This window comes from Onychostoma macrolepis, chromosome 17 (genome assembly GCF_012432095.1).
Source record: "Onychostoma macrolepis isolate SWU-2019 chromosome 17, ASM1243209v1, whole genome shotgun sequence".
NCBI classification, from domain to species: domain Eukaryota; kingdom Metazoa; phylum Chordata; class Actinopteri; order Cypriniformes; family Cyprinidae; genus Onychostoma; species Onychostoma macrolepis.
The window spans coordinates 7,208,254-7,228,912 of record NC_081171.1 but is presented as its reverse complement, the minus strand read 5'-3'; the positions used below and the strand labels follow the sequence as shown (position 1 = coordinate 7,228,912).

Sequence of the window (20,659 nt, the reverse complement as noted above, 5' to 3'; positions counted from 1 at the left end):
AAGGCAGAGAGATAATCCAGGTACACGAGCAAGAATCCAAGAGAGGTGCAAACAGTGTCCAAATGGCAAGGCAAGGGTAAATCCAGGGAACACGGGCTAGAAAACAAACACAGGAAAACAGGCAAGACTAAGACAACTACTTGGGCTCCATAGTAGCTATCGCTAGGAGAGGGATAAGTGCATACAATACTCGGCAGAGAGGGAAAGAAAGTCCAGGGTTTAAATAGGGCATGTAATCAGTGTGTGCGTAGGATCAGGTGTGCTTGTGATTAGTGTCATCAGCTGTGTGTGTCGTCAGTGCAATGGATGATGGGTAATGTAGTCCGTGGGTGCCGTGCAACAGTAGTGTAGTGCAACAGACAATGTAGTGAGCGAGTGACCAATGGTGGTGGGTGAACGGAAGTTCATCAAGTCTGAGTGAAGTGGAGGAAGTCGTCAGGAGGGCGAGAGCTAAGTCAGCATCGGGACCAAGTGGGGTGCCCTATAAAGTATATAAGAACTGCCTGAAACTACGACAATGGCTCTGGAGGTCCTTGAAAGTAATCTGGAGGAGAGGGAGAATTGCACAAGCTTGGTGATGTGCTGAAGGGGTATTTATACCCAAAATATTGACCAGTTTCGGATCATATCCTTACTCAGCGTGGAGAGTAAGATCTTTTTCAGCGTAGTGGCCAAAAGATTATCTAACTTCCTGCTGGGCAATAGATATATTGACACATCAGTACAGAAGGGAGGCATATTTGGGGTGCCAGGGTGCCTAGAACATACAGCTCATCAGGGAGGCAAGAGAGGGCAGAGGGGACCTGATGGTAATTTGGTTGGATCTGACCAATGCATACGGCTCAATACCTCATAAGCTGGTAGAGGTGGCGCTGGAGAGATACCACGTACCCCAGAAGGTGAAAGATCTAATCCTAGACTATTACAACAAGTTCAGCTTAAGAACTCTCTGCTGGCATGCTATCTTCGGACTGGCATCAGTTAGAAGTTGGAATCATCACCGGGTGTACCATCTCAGTGACCCTCTTCGCGATGGCAATGAATATGCTGGTCAAGTCAACAGAGACAGAGTGCAGAGGCCCTCTCAGCAAAACTGAAGTGAGGCAGCCACCTATTAGGGCTTTCATGGACGACCTCACAGTTACAACAACAACAGTGCCTGGAGCCAGGTGGATCCTCCAGGGGTTAGAGAAGATCATGGCATGGGCATGTATGAGCTTTAAACCCACTAAATACTGGTCTTTAGTGTTGAATTGATTTAGTGTTGGATGATAAGTTCTGCTTCAGGTTGGGAGAAGATCTAATTCCATCTGTCACAGAGAAACCAGTGAGGAGTCTTGGAAAGGTCTTCAGTTGCAGCCTGAGAGACACAAACTCCATTAGGAGGAGGAGGTGCGTGCTTCAGTGGAGGAAGAATGAGCATGTAGGATAGTAGCAATGAAGAAACAGGGTGCATGGATGAAGTGGGAGCAGGCAATGGATCGGAAAGTGACCTAGCAAGACATGGAAATGGAACCCACAGAGGATCAAGTTTTTTATCCAGGGGGTGTATGACATCCTCCCTAGCCCAGCCAACTTGTTTGTCTGGGGTAAAGTAGAAACCCCATCATGCCCTTTGTGTTCTAAGACAGATACTCTTGAACATATCCTGAGTAGCTGCTCCCGGGCCCTGGGTGATGGCTGTTATCGCTGGAGACACGACCAAGTTCTCAAGACCATAGCTGAGGCAATCAGCAAAGGGATTGGTGAGAGTAGAAAGGTCAGCGTAACAACTAGGATGATTGCATGTGTCAAGGAGGTAGAGCAGCCTATAAGAAAAAACAATTGTGTAGGCTTGCTCTTCACAGCACGGGATTGTTTGTTGACAGTTGACCAGGACAGGCAGCTGAAAATTCCAGCACACATTACCCAGACCATGCTTAGACCGGACATTATCCTGGTCTCGGAGTCCACAAAACACTTCATTTTACTTGAGTTAACGGTACCTTGGGAGGAGAGGATGGAAGAGGCACAGGAGAGAAAGAGGGGGAAGTATGAGGAACTGTTGGAGGCCTGCCGAGGGAATGGGTGGAAGACCAGATGCATGCCAGTGGAGGTGGGTTGCCGAGGGTTTGCAGGTCATTCCCTCAGCAAAGTTCATAGGATGCTGGGAATTATGGGTGCAAGTCAGAGAAGAGCTATTAACAAGAGCATGGAGGCTGCAGAGCGGGCATCAAGATGGATATGGCTAAAAAGGGGAGATGTGTGGGGACCGCAAAACACCACTTGGACACAGGCCGAGGCTTGATCAACCTCGGTCGGGTCGCCTGGAAGAGGGTGTCTGTTGAAAGACCCGAAACACCCAATGACGCCAGGAATCAACACTGATGATGTGTCCAAGTCGTGCATCAAAGGATGTGTAAGTAACTGAAGCTGTGTACTGGTGGGTTAAATCAAACTAAGGTGCAGCTGGATAATGTCTACAGTATAGATACACATGAAGTACACTTAAGTAGAATCTTGATACACTTTATTTTAAGTAGCTTATGTCTGTGTACTTGCATTTATAATTATGGTGTATAAAGTCTGCAACACATATGTAACAATATTTTGTTTACATAACTATAATAACCCTGGCACAACAAATGTGGTGCAGCTGTTTCATTAACACATTAGGTTTCCATGTTTGCAATTAAAGATTGACGACTTGGAAATGTAATTTGTGCATCTACACAGACAAAAAAAAACTGTCTGTTTATAAAGCATTTAAATGAAGGCAAGTAAACCAAAGCAGGTGTATTGATTATCTTTAATTTCTTAGTGTTAGTAGGAACATCTAGGGAAATAAGAAAATTCTTTAATGTGTTCCAGATCAATATGTTAATTATATTCCGTTTGACATTCTATTAGGCGGCTATCAGCAGCCTTATGTAATGCACTCTACAGTCCTCTAAATGACTGACCTTTCTTTTATGTCATTTATTGGTCTCTTTAGCTGCACGATGGCCAACAGAATCACATTTTCTGCTCATTTCTTTCCACCTCCCACTTATGACGCCATATCAACATGTTTTGGGTTGAAGAGTTAGAGACAAGCGTATGTTAACCCCAGCTTTCACAAAGCACATAATGCTCTGTAGCGTATAAGCTATATGGCAAGAAAGGTCTATTGACAAGGAATGAGAAGATGCAGTTGGTGGCTGAGAGACCGTTGACAGATGCCATTGATTGATTCCAGACCTTCCTGGCCTTGCGATCAAGTATCCGACCGTGGGTGTGGTACTATGCCGTTAAGTGGGCACTGTGAACCCGATGCTGTTGGAAAGGCAACCCTTCGATGGCGCAACACGAACAAACTGAACACAATACCTCTGCGTCGAACATGGCCCAGATTACAGCAGGATCTTTAGAGATTCAATCATGTTTGCTGAAGGGCTGTGATCGGAATGCACTAGATAAATCACAGAGAATATGATCCTGCAAAGACACACTCAAGGACAGCCGGCCACTTAATTCTATGCATATCATTTTGTTTTAATGGTAGGCGGCAAAGTGTTTAAACTGTTTGCATTTTAATAGCATCTGTGTTGGAAGAGAAGATGAGATGGAATGAATATTAGAGCGGTCTATTTTACTGCTCGTTCCTCAGGGGACATCCTCAGCCCAGTGGTATTTGTCACGCTCTGTATGGGAGTTAGGGACTTTAAAATATGGAGCCAACTTCATTTGGGAGGGTTTATCCTTCAGCTGAAATTGAATCATAGCTGCGCTTGTAGCATCATATAATTCACAGGTGTAAGCGGTATCATCTTACACAAAGCCTGAACAAACAACTTTTTTTGTAACACTTCATAATATTTGAAATATTATAGTGCTGAACAGCTCAGTATTGTTCAGTCCACTGTTCTGTCCACAGTACTATACATATTCAATATACATATGAAGAATAACGATTTGCTTAATAATGATAAACTTAATATAATTAAATAGTTTTTTTTTCATATATTATTAAGTGTTTATAATTATTTCATATATTATTAAGTGTTTATTTCCTTCTTTAAAAATATTACCATGATTAAATGAAATTCATAAATATAAAGCAAAATTATAAATTTTGTATATAATATAATTATATATAAAATATGCATTGTATTAAATTAAATATATTAAATATTATTATATTTTATTGATAAAAATAGTATTATAATTCTGTGTTAACAAATGAAAATATTGATAATTTAAAAATCAATACAAATATTATAATGCTGAACAGTATTATAATGCTTTAGGTATATTCATATAAAATATACAAACATAATAAACTTTATACAGTATAATTATATTAATGTTTAATATTGATCAAATTATATTATTAATATTACTATTTCATATATTATTGAAATAATTATTAGAAGTATTTATGAAAATGTTAATTTCTTATTATTTTTATGAATTGTATTAAATATTTTTTAAATTTGCATATATATATATATATATATATATATATATATATATATATATATATATATATATATATATATATATACTGTATGTATATATGATTAATAATATTTTATTAATACAATATTGACAGCGTGCAGTGAAAATGTGTGATTGGCCCTTAGAGACTTCAAAGATGCAGTGTTTACATATATGGGCCGTGGTCAAAGCATGATAAAAGTGAATGCAAATATACCTATCAAACTTCATGCATTAAACATGCAGCCCTTTTCTTTAAAAGCTCTTAAAGTGTTTCTAGATTATGCTGTGTAAAGAGCAATTACGTAAGACTAACCATTAGAGACACCACACTGATATACAAACTGCAGTATGAATATTGCAAGGAGAATATTGAAAAAGTCATTTCAATATAGCCCATAATTTCTGTTATTCAAATACAATACAGCCTTTTCTAACTCACCATTAGATATGTGCCCAGTTAGGAATAATGACCTTTATTTTCTTAATTTTCTCTTTATTTTCTCCACTGGATGCACAACTCCTGAAACAAAAAAAAATTACATTTTCTCCGTTTGACTGACTCGATAATTAAAGCATCAAACCATTTACAAATGTTTACCAATTATGAAATTTAAAATAATGTTAGTAAATAATTATGCCATCCTAAGCAATATTTTCCTAACCAATTACAGTAGAAACTTATAATACTTACATTAATAAACAATTTAATTGATGTTTGTGTGTATGTCTATGTTTATTTTTCATTATAGGATGTTGAATTTTGTGTATGTTGTTCAAGATTTTCTGACTTGATTTTTTATCTGCTTATATTTAGTCAAAACTGAATGTTGCTCAAACTACTTTTATGTAATTATAAAATGTTGATTTTTATTAGTAAATAAACTTAACTGATGTGAAGACTCTTTTCATCAAAGACCAATTAGAAATGTAAACATATTTAGACAAAGACTGTACCTGTTGAAAACTGTAAATACATAAAAAATTATTTTTACTACTATTCTAGGCTGTTTTTCAATTATTTTTCATGAGGCTCGTCCAGTCTAATCACATTTAAGAACCAAAACTATCCATATTGTACATTATAAAAATGATGCAGTATTTCCAGTTCTAAATTCTGACTGGATGTCCTCTATATAAAATTCATGTAAACACAAACAGCCTATGGTCAGTATAAAGAACTATACTGCTTGGCAGATGAATTGTTTATTTGTGTATTTACTAGAAATTGGTGTGTGGTGACCTACGCCTATATCCTGCTTCAGGCATTTTATATTTACTTGTTTGAAATACCAAAAACAACATAAAAGGCTGGCACATCCCAACTCGGTACTGATACTAGATGCTGCAGTCTATCAGGTCAATGACAAATTGCTAATAATTTGCATCAACAACCTGTGCTGCGGAGCAAGAAGCTGGTTATAAGACAACTAAGCTGCAGTCACCTATAATTAGGCACTGGCAGCTTCTTTGTGTGTGTGGCGCTGAACTAGTGTTTTTTTTTTGTTTTTTGTTTTTTAAATGGTGAATAAAAGAATAATTGGACATTGTATAATGAGTGTGTTGTGAAGTGAGTCTGTTAGTAGGTGGATGAGAGTGGGTGTGCAGGGCTTTTGGCTTCCTCTGTTTAAATTGAATATCTCAACAAACGCAGCACATGGGATCGTTAGAATGAAGGCCGCAGATTATATTCGGATTTTAATTGATTCTGGACTCAAATGAGCTGAAATGTGAGACAAAGAGTTTCAGGGCTCACTGATGTGTAGATTGTTCTCTCGCTGAGGCTTCAATGGTTGTGTCAAGCTGTGCTTTTTACAGATGGCACTTTATACTAATATAGTCCACTCCGGTGTCCCGTTTTTTTTTTTTTTTTTGTCATGAGATCAATTAGATATGTTAGATAAACTATTATCTAACATGGCATAAACCGAACATGCAAAGTAGCTGTTATATAAACAGATCCTAAAAATTTTGATTTTGGCCTGTCCCACCTGAGAGGTCTTGACCACCTTGACTGTAACTAAATTTTAAAGGAATAAATAATTCACCCAAAATGAAAATTTGCTGAAAATATACTCACTCTCAGGCCATCCTAGATGTAGATGAGTTTATTTCTTCATCTGAATAGATTTTGAGAAATTATATCACTTACTCGCCAATGGATCCTCTGCAGTGAATGGGTGTCCTCAGAATGAGAGTCCAAAGCTGATAAAAAAAAGCATCACAAAAATCCACAGACTCTGTAATAAACAAATCCATCATTAAGATGCTTTTAACTTTAAACTGTTTCCGACAAAAATACATGTCCTCTATATAACACTTATTTCTCAGTGAAAAAATTATTCTCGTCTAAATCTGGAGAGAAATACACAATTTTACAAGCAAAAACAGTTCTAAGCAAATATGTCAGTGGATTTTGATGTGAGAGGCTTTTTCACTGGACGAATCATTATTATGGATTATGGCTCATTGTTTTGGCCAGAATAGATGATTTAAAGATCTTAATGATAGACTTGTTTCTTCCAAACATGCAGTTCCCTTTCAGTTGGTCACTCCGAGTCACGTCGGATGACCGACGAATTGGGATCTCGCCAGAGAGACCAATCCACTTCGAGTGTAACTAAACGAGCCAATGGACATTGGCATGCGATCATTGCATCCAGCTGCCGCTGATCACAGCGTGAGTATAAGAGGCAGCGGGTGCACCACATTAATTTATCCTTTCGCTTCGAAGCCGAGCGGCGGTGAATCACTGCTTGCGGTGAATGCACTGGGCGGGCGGGCGTTACAGCGCAGCAGCGGTGGTCGCGGTCTCCCCTCGCGGGCCTGTAGGTATTCGTCAGGTCTAACTGGCAGTGCTTATAGAGCCTGTGGGGAGGCGGCTTCTGCCCTCCACGCCATGGCGTTACTGCAGGTCCACCAGGCCAAAGCCCTGAAAGACCTGCACGAGGGTGGTCACGACCTGGAGGTTCTACATGAGCTGCGTGCTGCGACGGACCTCGCGCTTCGAGCGACGAAGGTGACCGCACAGTCTCTGGGTCGTGCGATGTCCACGCTAGTGGTCCAGGAGCGCCATCTCTGGCTGTGTCTCGCGGACATGGAGCAAGAGAAGGTACAATTCCCGAATGCTCCCGTGGCTCAGCCGCAGCAGCCTTCCACCGGGCAGCGTCGTGGAGCCGGTCGCAGGCAGGACACCCAGCCCGTCCAGGCCCCCGCCAAACCTGGTGGCAAGCGCAAGTGCAAGAGGCCCTGAGACGGGCGACCCAGAGATGGAGGAGACTGCTCGTCAGGAGATGGTGACCGTACCACTCCCTCCCCCGGAGAAGGGCCGGGTGGAGAATCTTTTGTTTCGTTTTGTTTTTGTTCCGCTGTTGGCCCAGCAGCCAGCGGTACCCAAAACATCAATAAAAGAGCGGTTTCCTCAATCTCGGAGTCTCAAGAGGAGGAGAGTGGTGAACCATGCATCACAGGATCACTTCCCTCCTCCTCTCTCGCCAGCAGGCAGCAGTGGGTTGCCCAAGACCACCCCTCCTGCCCATTCGTGGAACCAGGTAAGGGCGGTAGCACTCAAGTCCCCGCTTCAAGTCGTCACACGCCAGGCTGTCACAGGCTCCGGGCCGGGTCCCTGTGTTCCACCTCGCTGCCCCACCGCGGGTATGTCGGTGGCCCCGTTGGTCCCGCTGGTGCGGTCTCTCGGAGCCTGGCTAGCGCTCCCCAGTCTGTCTCGGTGGCTCCTGCGGACCATCAGACTCGGCTACACGATTCAGTTCGCCCGGCGTCCCCCCAAGTTCGGGGGCATCCGGTTCACTTCAGTCAAGGCCGTCGATGCCCCTGTCTTGCGTGCAGAAATTGCAGTCCTGCTGGCGAAGGACGCGATAGAGCCGGTCCCTCCAGCCGATATGAGGTCGAGGTTTTACAGCCCTTACTTCATTGTGCCCAAGAAAAGCGGTGGGTTACGACCGATCTTGGATCTGCGAGTTTTGAACCGTGCACTACACAAGATGCCGTTCAAGATGTTGACGCAGAAACGCATTTCTGGGTGCATCCGTCCCCTAGATTGGTTTGCAGCGATCGACCTGAAGGACGCGAACTTTCATGTCTTGATTCTCCCACGACACAGGCCATTCCTGCAATTCGCGTTCGAGGGTCGGGCATATCAGTACAAGGTCCTGCCCTTTGGGCTGTCCCTTTCGCCTCTCGTCTTCACCAAAGATTTGGAGCTCAGGTAGACCTGTTTGCGTCTCCAGAAACCACCCACTGCCAGTGATTCTACTCCCTGTCCGAGGCAACGCTCGGCACGGATGCACTGGCACACAGCTGGCCCCAGGGCCTGTGCAAATATGCGTTCCCCCCAGTGAGCCTGCTAGCACAGACACTGTGCAAGATCAGGGAGGACAAGGAGCAGGTCTTGTTAGTGGCTCCATATTGGCCCAACAGGACCTGGTTCCCGGAACTCATGCTCCTCGCGACAGCCCCTCCCTGGCCGATTCCTCTGAGGAAGGATCTGCTTTCTCAGAGACGGGGCACCCTCTGGCACCTGCGTCCAGACTTGTGGAGACTCCATGTGTGGTCCCTGGACGGGACGCGGAGGTTCTAGGTGATCTGCCCCAGGAGGTAGCTCTCACTATCGCTTCAGCACGAGCACCGTCAACAAGACGGGCCTATGCGCTGAAGTGGAACCTGTTCGTCGAATGGTGTTCCTCTCACCGTGAGGACCCTCGGAGATGTTCGATCAGAGCCGTGTTTTTTCTTTTTGCAACAAGGGTTGGAGCGTAGGCTGTCCCCCTCCACCCTTAAGGTTTATGTTGCTGCTATTTCCGCTCACCACGACCCCGTAGAGGAGAGGTCGGTGGGGAAGCACGATCTGGTTGTCAGGTTTCTTAGGGGGGCCAGGAGGTTAAATCCTCCTAGGCCTCCCTCCCTACCCTCTTGGGATTTGGCATTGGTGATAAGAGCCCTACAAACTGCCCCCTTCGAGCCTTTGCAGTCAGTTGAGTTGAAGTTTCTCTCTATGAAAACCCTACTCCTGACTGCGTTGGCCTCGATCAAGAGGGTGGGGGACCTGCAGGCATTTTCGGTCGAACGAATCGTGCCTTGAGTTTGGGCCGGCTGACTCCAGTGCAACACTGAGGCCCCCGGCCCGGCTATGTGCCCAAGGTTCCTACCACTCCCTTCAGGGACCAGGTAGTGAACCTGCAAGCGCTGCCCCTGGAGGAGGCAGACCCAGCCCTAGCTTTGCTCTGTCCTGTACGAGCACTGCGACTGTACGTGGGTAGAACTCAGAGATTCAGGACCTCAGAACAGCTCTTTGTCTGTTACGGAGGACAGCAGAAGGGGAAGGCTGTCTCCAAGCAGAGGATGGCCCACTGGATAGTGGATGCCATCACCTTGGCCTATGAAGCACAAGGTGTGCCCTGCCCGCTCAGGTTGCGTGCTCACTCCACTAGGGGTGTCGCATCGTCCTGGGCGCTGGCTCGTGGTGCCTCGCTAGCAGACATCTGTAGAGCTGCGGGTTGGGCAACTCCTAACACGTTCGCTAGGTTTTATAACCTATGTGTCGAACCGATTCCTCCTGTGTTCTCACCTCAAACGGGTAGTGGCACTGAGGGGCCCGGCTCAGAGTCGGCTTGCGGCGTTCTTTCGCCTAATTCTCCAGAGAGTTCCTTAACCAGGCAAACCCTGTCGAGTCCTCCAGCACTCCGGCGTCCGGACATGGCGGAGCGTCCGGCGCCAGGCCTTTCAGCCAATGAATTCTTGAAATCTGATGTGAGGCTAGTGCCCATATGAGAGACCCTGCTGAGATCCCATATGTGTACTCCACGGTATGCTTATTAGAGCCGTGTTTACCCTGGCAGACCACGTTCTGCCATCCCTAATGATGCAGCCTAAGTCATCTCTGAGACTTCCATGTGCAATAGGGCCCTACGGGGTTACTTCACATGTCTAAATAAACATGTCTTAACCCCCTCTGGGAGGAGTTGACTCCGCAGTGTGCCTCTCCCAAATGGAAGGGCACGCTTCCCAGTGTTATCCAAGTCCTACTGTCTGGGTTGCCCAAGGAACAACAGTAGTTGACCCTCTCTGTGTAGAGCCCGGTCCTATCGTCTGCCTTATAGGAAGGATCAGGAGGCCTACACAGGGCACTGGAAGGGGCAGCTCCTGTGGCGCTTTGGTAGGGATCCCAATTCGTCTGTCATCCGACGTGACTTGGAGTGACCGACTGAAAGAGAACGTCTCGGTTACGTATGTAACCCTCGTTCCCTGAAGAAGGGAACGGAGACGTCACATCCCGTTGCCACAGTTGCTGTACCACCGCTGAGCGGCCGGGTCACCGGCTTGGCTCCTCAGCGAAAGCATGAATTAATGCTGTGCACCTGCTGCCTCTTATACTCACACTGTGATCAGCGGCAGCTGGATGCAATGATCGCATGCCAATGTCCATTTGCTCGTTTAGTTACACTCGAAGTGGATTGGTCTCTCTGGCGATATCCCAATTTGTCGGTCATCCGACGTGACGTCTCCATTCCCTTCTTTAGGGAACGAGGGTTACATACGTAACCGAGACGTTTTTCACTTCACAAGATGTTAATTGATGGACTCGAGTCATGTGGATTACTCGTGGATTATTGTGATGTTTTTATCAGCTGTTTGGACATTCTGACGGCACCCTGCAGAGGATCCATTGGTGAGCAAGTTATGTAATTGTTACAGGGCTGACGAGACATGAGACATGCGATCCATATGCAGACTTTTATTGAGCAGAGATGTGGTCATACATAACAGGCAGGGTCGAACAGTGGCAAACAGGTATAACATGGGCGAGACAAAGAGTAAACAAAGACAAGCATGGGTCGACGATCGGCGAACAGTATCCAAAGGGGCGAGACAGGAGAGGTAATCCAAAACGTCAGCAATAGTCCAGGCAGGGGAAAACACAATCCGACAAAGGCAAGGCTAGGCGAGGCAAGGCAAGGCAAGACTAGGAAACTAACGGGGCTCTGTAGGGCAGCGATAATACATACAATAGTCCAGGGTTTAAATAAGGTATGTGATCAGTGTGTGCGTAGGATCAGGTGTGCGTGTGATTAGTGCAATGAGTGATTGGTGACAGCTGTGATCAGTAATGGATGATGGGAATTGGAGTCCATTGTGATGTGTGGTGTGAAAGTCCATGTGGTGAGCGAGTGACCTCTGGTGGTGAGTGAATGGAAGAACAGACCAGATTCGTGACAGTAATGCTACATTTCTCCAAATTTGTTCCAATAAAACAAACTAATCTACATCTTGGATGGCCTGAGGGTGTATAAAAAACAAAAAAAAACAAAAAAAAAAACATTAATAATAAATCAATACAGTAAACATTAAATTAATAAAAATTAATTCGTGTTAAAAATGCTTTATTTGATTTTTTTTTTTGCTAAGATAGGAAATTACAACTACACAAATAATGGTTTTAAACTGTATTGTAGGCTATACCAAAATGTAAAAAGAACTACACTTGTTTAGAATGTACATAGAAATTAAAGCAGCTCATAAAAGTTGTTTTATGAGCTTTTGTTGTATGGCCTCCTGAGATGGACCCTCAAAGTTTCCTAAAGGTTAAGCACCTTCTTTCACTAACAATTTGTTGGAAAAGAGAAAAATGAGCTGATAAAAATGAGTTGTTGGCTCAATTTTGTACCATATTCATGTAAAGTGCCAGCTGGCTTGACTGCAATGCTGTACATGTGCCAGTCACTGACCATTGACCATTCTCCTCCCACATACATACACACTTACTCTCACCATGTGCTTAAGTTACTGACAGTGATAATTAGGCATTCAGAAAGCCTACTTGCCAATACAAAAGCTATTCTTATTGTATTAAATATTATAAAAGAACTGTTTAAACCCAAAAAAGCTGCTCTAACTATTCATCATAAAACACTATTCTGCATAGGACAGAATGACAAATTCTGAGTGATGATCATTGTTTTAGTGTCCTTAATAAATCATCTGAACACTTGCTGTATTTTCAAACTGAATGTAATGGAGTATGTCTCAAGATGCAAACAAGATTATATATCACAGATCAATGTTATTATATGAAATACAATGAATTAAGACCAGTGTGCAACTTATTGTTTTCATAGAGCCAAAAACACAAGAAAAGTAACACTATGAGCTATATTTGCTTTGCTATCATCACTAAAAATTCTTGTTTTGATGAAAGTTATTATTATATCTTGCAGATAAATGTTTTAAGAATGGCATATTCCTGAGACTTTTTAGTAGAAGCAATAATCACAGAGGTGCTTTGTCAAATGTCATTGCTGCATTGAGAAGCAACACTGGATATCAATGAGGTGTTTCATCTAAAGGCCAACCATTAAAGTATACAAGCTCCTTAAATGTTTCTATTGTTAGAAAGGCTTTGAAAGATGCAGAGGCCTGCCGATACGCAAAAGACGCTCTACCGAGGATCACTAACCACATTTAGCCAAGCAGGAGATAGAATCTCCTGTAATATAGATCATCTATATTTATAAGCTCCATTAATACTAATATATTCAAAAATCAGGTTGATATTTTTAGAGCAGGACCCTGGAATTCAAACCCGGGTTATTGCACTGGAGAATGACACCTGTCAGCACGGCGTAATAAGGAAGAGCTTCAATAATTAACGGAGAAAGGTAAAATGTACTCACCCTTCACTGATATGGAATACATGAATGAGTGATGAGCTAATTTCTTGCCTGTCCTTTCCTGTAGGACAAAGGTATACACATCAATTAAAATATCGGCTTTAATAACATAATTTTGATAATTATTGCCATTATTCTGCTTTACAGGCATCTCACGTTTTCATGAAGTTTTATAAAACAGCTCAGATAAAGATATCCGCAGCTCTTTGTCATGTACTGTTACACTATAATGCAGCTTGCTCTCTATTTCACAAAAAAAAAAAATGATGAGACCTAAGATGCTAAGATGCAGACCATCATCAGTCAATAAATGTCTTTTTTGAGTTTTGATCGATGTCTTCAGATGACAGCTCAGAGATTAATGGTCCAAGTAGACAGGTTTTACATTATTTCCTATTATTAGCACTGCACAAAAACAGTTTCTTTCATTCTATTTCATGTTTGGCTTGTTTTTGGATGAGTGGTTGAATATGACACTTCTGAACTCCTTCTGTCTCTCCTCCTAGAAATGTATTTGCATTTTTCTAGAGGAAGAAACACAGAGTGCATTTAAAACATACAGAAATGGAATTTCATTACCATTAGCTATTCATTTATTTGGTTTGCAAAACATTACATTAAAATAAAATCTTTTAGATTTGTTTTTTTATATATATATATAATTTTTATTTTTCATCTAGTATATGGATACATGACGGCATTGATAAAGTTCAGTAAGCTGTTCAGATTCAGTAACAGATTCTGTCAGTTCATTCAGTGAAAGAATCATCAAACCAGTAATGTGAGAGAAAATGATTCATTAAAAGAATTGTCTCAAATGGGTCATATGTTAATTAAATGAACTACACTGCTCTCATTGAGTTGTGTTTGTTTTTGTGACTACTGGACGTGCTTTTTTTTTTTTTTTTTTCACACACCACACCACAAACTTACATTCCCAACTCAGGGAAAATATAATTTCTTATGCTGTATTGCTGAACATTTACTGCCACAGACAACACTGGCATATGATACTCAAAAATGTAGGCCTATATCTGTTAACAAATTTCTTTTGTTTTATACCATTATATCCGCCAACCCCTCATATAGTGTTGCTTTTAATGTTAAATTTTGATGAATCTTAATGCTCTTTTTCTATACAATGACAGTTGTAATGACCACATTTTTGCCAAAAATTATGAAAAAAAAAGCACCAGAAAAGCTTCTGAAGCAATACGATACTTTAGTAATTTCTTCAAAGATAGGTTGCCTATAACAGTGTTCAATAGAGAAAATTGAAGGTTGGCTTACATTTCACCACTGGTAGATATGTTCAGTTTAAAAAATAAATAAATAAATAAAAATCACCGTTCTAGACTGAATTTGTATCCTGAAAAGAATCTATCATTTAACCTGAAAGCTTTGGCTGGTGGTGTAAAAGTAATGCATTAGAATTCACTGCACGTTTATTCTGTTTAAATGGATAGCTATTAAATGAACTGTCGGCTTCTTCATTTTCACTCCTCTCGAAAAGTGAATGGGGCCTCATTGTTGAGTTTTGTTTGGTGACAGAACAGAAACCATCAAATATTAGCTTGCCAACACTTCTCTTCAGGTACTTTTATCACAAGCAGTAGCATTTAATGAGAGAGGAAAATTTGTTTCAACTGTGTGGCAGACATGAGCGATTTAATTTCAGATAGTACACAGCTGGGTTACTGCTGTAATCAACACCAAACACAAATACGGCCACAGAGCTCAGCAATTTTCCTAAACTGCTTTCTGATTCATGGGGTCCCTATATGCAGTGATCACTGCTCCCCACATACTGAGCAGGGCATGTCTGCAGAAGTTTTATTCACTTGACAAAGCTTGTTCGTTTGGAACGCTGGCAACATCATCAAACAAAGACTCAGAGTCATGAATAGCAGTTTGTGCATTTTTATAAAATTATATTTTTATTAGGGCTGACATTTTAGCGCATTAATTTAATTACCAAAAAATAACGCAGCCACCCCGCTCCAAACTTGCATGTCATCTTGCATTTTATACACTGTTGTCAAACATGACGCAGTGCAACAACTCACTTCATGATGTAGCCTACCCAGATAGCACACGTCTACAAGATGTCTGTTAAATACCACTTGATCTGGAACGCATCTGCTGTGTACAAACATCTGACAGATGTATGTAAGATGTCAGTTTTACATACATTCTAAATTGTAAACATCTTAAAGACATCTAATTAACATCTATTTGACATCTGATAGGAAATGTCCTATCGACGTATTGCAGATGTGCAAACACTTTGAATTTCGGTAACTAGAAGTAAAAGAGGAAAGATTTGGTTACCAATTACTTTCATTTTATGAAGAAAATGTTAAAATTGTACACTAAAATGTTTCTCAAATGATTTTATTTTATGTTCCATAGCTTACGTCAGGCCGTTGTAGTCAAAATGTTGATGTGTAATACATTTTATGTTAAATCAAATTAAATATTTCTTTCTAAAGCTACTTTTTGCAATATCGACTTGATATTTTCTTATTCAACACAATAATGGCTTTAATTTATCTTTTGGGGGTATTTTCATAGCCAAATTTGCAGTTAATTAGATTAATTGCCACATCATGTAATTAATTTGATAAAAACTTTAATCGACCGAGAGTCCTAATTTTTATATTTGTTTAAACAGTTGCTTATTTTTATTTTAATTTTATTTTTTTCTGTAGAAACAATAATACATCTTTTCCAGGACAATTTGATGAATATAAAGTGTAAAGGAAACAGCTTCTATTTGAAATGGAAATCTTTATGAATTTCTTTACTGTCATGTTTGACCAGTTTAATGCTTTCATGCTGAATAAAACAATTAATTGATAAAGAAAATGAAGTCAATCAATGTCAATCATTCAATCATATGAACCCCAAATGTTTGAATGATAGCATAGTTTTTTTTGTTTTTGTTTTTTGGTGTCCATACATTTTATTTCAGGCAACCTTTGTGTTATGCTGAAATGGTGAGCAACTGATGAGTGAATTTCACTGTCTAATATCTGTGTGCAATATATCAATGTGCACTTGTTACTTATGGCATTTGAAAGACCATTGGGCTTCGTTTAAGCATCTCACTAAAGATGACCGAACGCCCCGTCAAGTTCACTACACAGAGCAGAACGTACCTTTGAAGCCTTTCTTACATTCTTGAGAACTTTCACTCATTAATCCTTGCTTAAATTTCCATGATGAGCACATTTTCACACATACGAGTGCATGTGCTACAAGTGAAGCATCCATGTGGTAATGCATTTTCCTTTAATTGAGTGCTAATGGAATATGCAAATGCCCAACTACAGAGTAAAATATAAAGCCTGTATGTTTGTGAATTGAAACCTTTATGCTTTTATTTGAACATATCCACTTTTAGACTTATTCATACAGTCTATTTAATTCATTGATAACGAGGAAGCCGTTTGATGGCAAAAAGTCACATTTAGGTTGGTTTTAGAACAGGACGAATGGACTATTATATTCTTTATAATGGACCTCTGGGGTTCCTTTGAAAGCCATTACACTGGCTGAAACAGCTCAGAGCTCCGAGAGCTTAAGAGAAGGAGTCATTTGCATAATGCACACCTGCAGATCTTTTTTAATGTGTTTCAAAGTGCTTACTACCCCAAGAACTCAACTTTTAAATGTAAAAGGGCTTTCCAAATAACTTTACATGAAAGTTTTCTCAAAGCTATGTGATTGCACCCAATTATTTATTAATAAGGCTCTTTCACAGCAATGCTCTAACTGTGAATGGGAATTTTGGGTTCCCGTCACATCTCGTGATGATGGGCTTCACTAAACAGACCCTCCCCTGTCCTTGAAGTTCTGAGAAACACAGAATAAATGATTTCAGGCCACTCAAAAAGATTGTATCTCAAAGACTGAGAGAAAGAGACAGATCTATCATAATGAGATGTCCCTCTACAGTAGCATTCTTCCTGTATTTTAGAGCCTCTTTCAAAAAGATGATGATACTTGCTTGTAGAAGCCTAATGAGATAAGACAATGTAATTAATGTTTACGTGACTGAATTCTGCTATTGTTTGGCAAGTTACATGTAATTTGTCCGTTGTGATCTTGTGCATTTGATGTGAGTGACTAGAGGACGTGCTTCTTTATTATTGATAAAGTCTAATTCATTTCTGTGAAATGGTTCTTTCAAACAGTTTGTTTTAATAAACCTGTTCAAAGTAATGATTATTTTATATCATCCAGGCGCGGCTCGTCTATATGGGCAGTTACATAATATTCATCCAAAACATAGACCTCTATATAAACTGATTCAATAATAAATTGTAAATGTGTTCAGCATTATGCAACAAATATTTTTCGGATTTTCTAGACTATTTTAAGTCGTAAAGTAAGCAGTATATATTAAAATCCAGCACATGGCTTTAGCAGGCATGTATGGTACTAACTCCCGAGCTCAACAGCGCCCCGCAATTTTGCAACGTAAATCTGTGGTGAAAAGCGGAACTGCAGCGCGTTCTAATTGAGAGCCATTGGGGCAGATTTGAGACTGCCCTGCTTATTTTCACGTAACCTTACGTGAACCACGCTCCACCAAGACGATATCAATCCGCTTCAGCTATGTGTCTGCATCAGGTCAGTAACTAGTTGGCATGTCTGTTTTTTTTGTTAGTTTTTTTCTATGTGGAGTAACATTAGTGGATCAAATTAACAAAGTAGGCTGTAGGCCTACATTAAATACTTTTGTTTAAATGTGCTCACATGAATAGCCTTTATATGATTCTGTTGTGTTTTGTTTATTCTGAGAATAGACATGATCTTCTTTCCTCACCCGAATTGCTCCACAATTTATAACATTCTAAATCATTTGGAGGTGATAAATACTATATTAAGGCAATTATTATACAGCATTTTATGCGTGTAACATTACTTCGAGCCTGTCAATCAACATTAGTGCGCCACCAACAGGATAACACAAGGACATCTCTGCCAAAATTTTGTGTTCAGAGATTAGAATATAAAGTTTACAAAATAATCTGCCCCACCTAAATTTACGGTCAGGAGCCGCTGCTGATATCATCACAATGTTATATCAACACATGCTGTGGAGTATTATATGCTAAAACATTCCAAAAAAGCCATTTTAATGATGATGTTTACTATACTTTTGTGTTTCCCTCAGCTCAGTTTATTAGTAGCCTACATGACATAATTTACAACCTGAATTCCGGGAATGTTGGGACGTTTTTTAAATTTGAATAAAATGAACTAAAAGACTTTCAAATCACATGAGCCAATATTTTATTAACAATAGAACATAACAAATGTTTAAACAGAAATCTTACACTTTTATCCACTAAATGAGCTCATTTCAAATTTGATGCCTGCTACAGGTCTCAAAAAAGTTGGCACGGGGGAAACAAAGGGCTGAAAAATCAAGAAATTTTGAAAAGATTCAGCTGGGAGAACATCTAGCAACTAATTAAGTTAATTGACATCAGGTCTGTAACATGATTAGCTATAAAAGGGAGAGGCAAAGTTTCTCAGAAGTAAAGATGGGCAGAGGCTCTCCAATCTGTGAAAGAGTGCGTTAAAAGATTGTGGAATACTTTAAAAACAACGTTCCTCAACGTCAAATTGCAAAGGCTTTGAAATCATCTACAGTGCAGGGCTCGCAAAATCGCTAGCCCGACATCCCGGGGCTATTGTGTTTTCCAGTCGGGCTACCAAAATGTATCACTGCCTGCCCGACGGGCTCCTTAAATACAGATCTCCTGCGGGTCCTTAAAAACTCTGAAAGTGAGTTGTATCAAAATTAAGGCCATAAAAAGTTTTAAATATGTTAAATGGTGTAAGAAATGTCTTAATTATAATTTCAAGAGGTCTTACAGTTGGGGACGGAAAGACAAAGAGTCGCAATACGGCAGGATTAAACTTCAAAAGGCAATGATGTCATTGAATAAATATGAGCGCTGCACGTTTCAAGTCAAAACGCGGCGCAGATGTCTTTATGTGAATGTATCTGAAGGGAACCGACTGTCCTCAGAAATGTGTCGTTGGCATTTTAATTTCATTTTACCTATAATTCCTGATAAAGCAGCGTTTATGAGCTCTGAGCTGCTTTGTGTACAGCGTTTCCGGGGAAACCGCAATATTTCAGCGCTCCTAAAGCGCCACCTCGTGGCAGAGAATGAATTTGCATTTCCAATAAGCCTTTCTTACTGTTTATGGTCAGATCAATGCAGATATCAACTCATGTTTTTACGCAACAAACACATAGAGTTGTAAATGAGAAAGAAGTTGATGTGCCTTCTAAAAATCTAAACAATTAAGACAGTAATATGTATACGTTTTAAATTTATATGTTTGATTGATCCCTTTTCATAAAAACGGCCTATAGCCTGAAACGCTGTTGTATAAGATTTTGTTTTGTGAAACCTGTATCTGAACTGTAAATCATGTAATTTTATGGCTCAAAACTGTATGTTACCATAGACATTGTCCAACCCCGCTCATTCTGTGTTCATTTTACTTGTGCAGCTCTTAAAATGGGTCATAAATTAAATATATTTTTAAAAAATTCTGCAGATACCCTGTAAATAGTGAAATAAAATTCCTGCCTTCATATTTGTTGATATTTGTGTATTGAAAATATTTTTGATTGACATTTAAACTCCTATCTGATTTTCTATATTAAATAAAGAAAGAAAAGAAAAGAAAAGAAAATAGTAATATTTTAATTCGGGCTAGTTAATTAATTTTTCGGGCTACCAAAATCTGAAGAGTACCTGCCCGAAGGGCTACCAGGGATTTTGAAATTTTGCGAGCCCTGCAGTGCATAACATCATCAAAAGATTCAGAGAAACTGGAGAAATCTCTGTGCGTAAGGGACAAGGCCAAAGACCTTTGTTGGATCCCCGTGGTCTTCGGACCCTCAGACGACACTGCATCACTCATTGGTTATGATTCTGTCATTGACATTACTAAATGGGCCCAGGAATACTTCCAGAAACCACTGTTGGTAAACACAATCCGCCGTGCCATCTGCAGATGCTAACTAAAGCTCTATCATGCAAAAAGGAAGCCATATGTGAACATGGTCCAGAAGCGCTGTCGTGTCCTGTGGGCCAAGGCTCATTTAAAATTGACTGTTTCAAAGTGGAAAAGTGTTCTATGGTCAGACGAGTCCAAATTTGACATTCTTGTTGGAAATCACGGACGCCGTGTCCTCTGGGCTAAAGAGGAGGGAGACCTTGCAGCGTGTTATCAGCATTCAGTTCAAAAGCCAGAATCTCTGATGGTATGGGGGTACATAAGTGCATACGGTATGGGGAGCTTGCATGCATTGGAAGGCACTATGAATGCTGAAAGGTAGGGTAAACGTACCTATTAAGCTCACGTACCCATTAAGCACACTTCCATTTTTGAGATCAGATTATAAAAAGAAAAAATAATTTATTATCCTACTTGATGTCTTAACCAATTGATATGTTTGTTACTATATACCTCCTATA

At 40.6% G+C, this 20,659-nt stretch overlaps 1 pseudogene; it reads left to right on the top strand.

Annotated features, from left to right (window-relative positions):
* Positions 1-302: 302 nt before the first annotated feature.
* Positions 303-2,287, top strand: LOC131523552 (uncharacterized; annotated as a pseudogene).
* Positions 2,288-20,659: the final 18,372 nt, after the last annotated feature.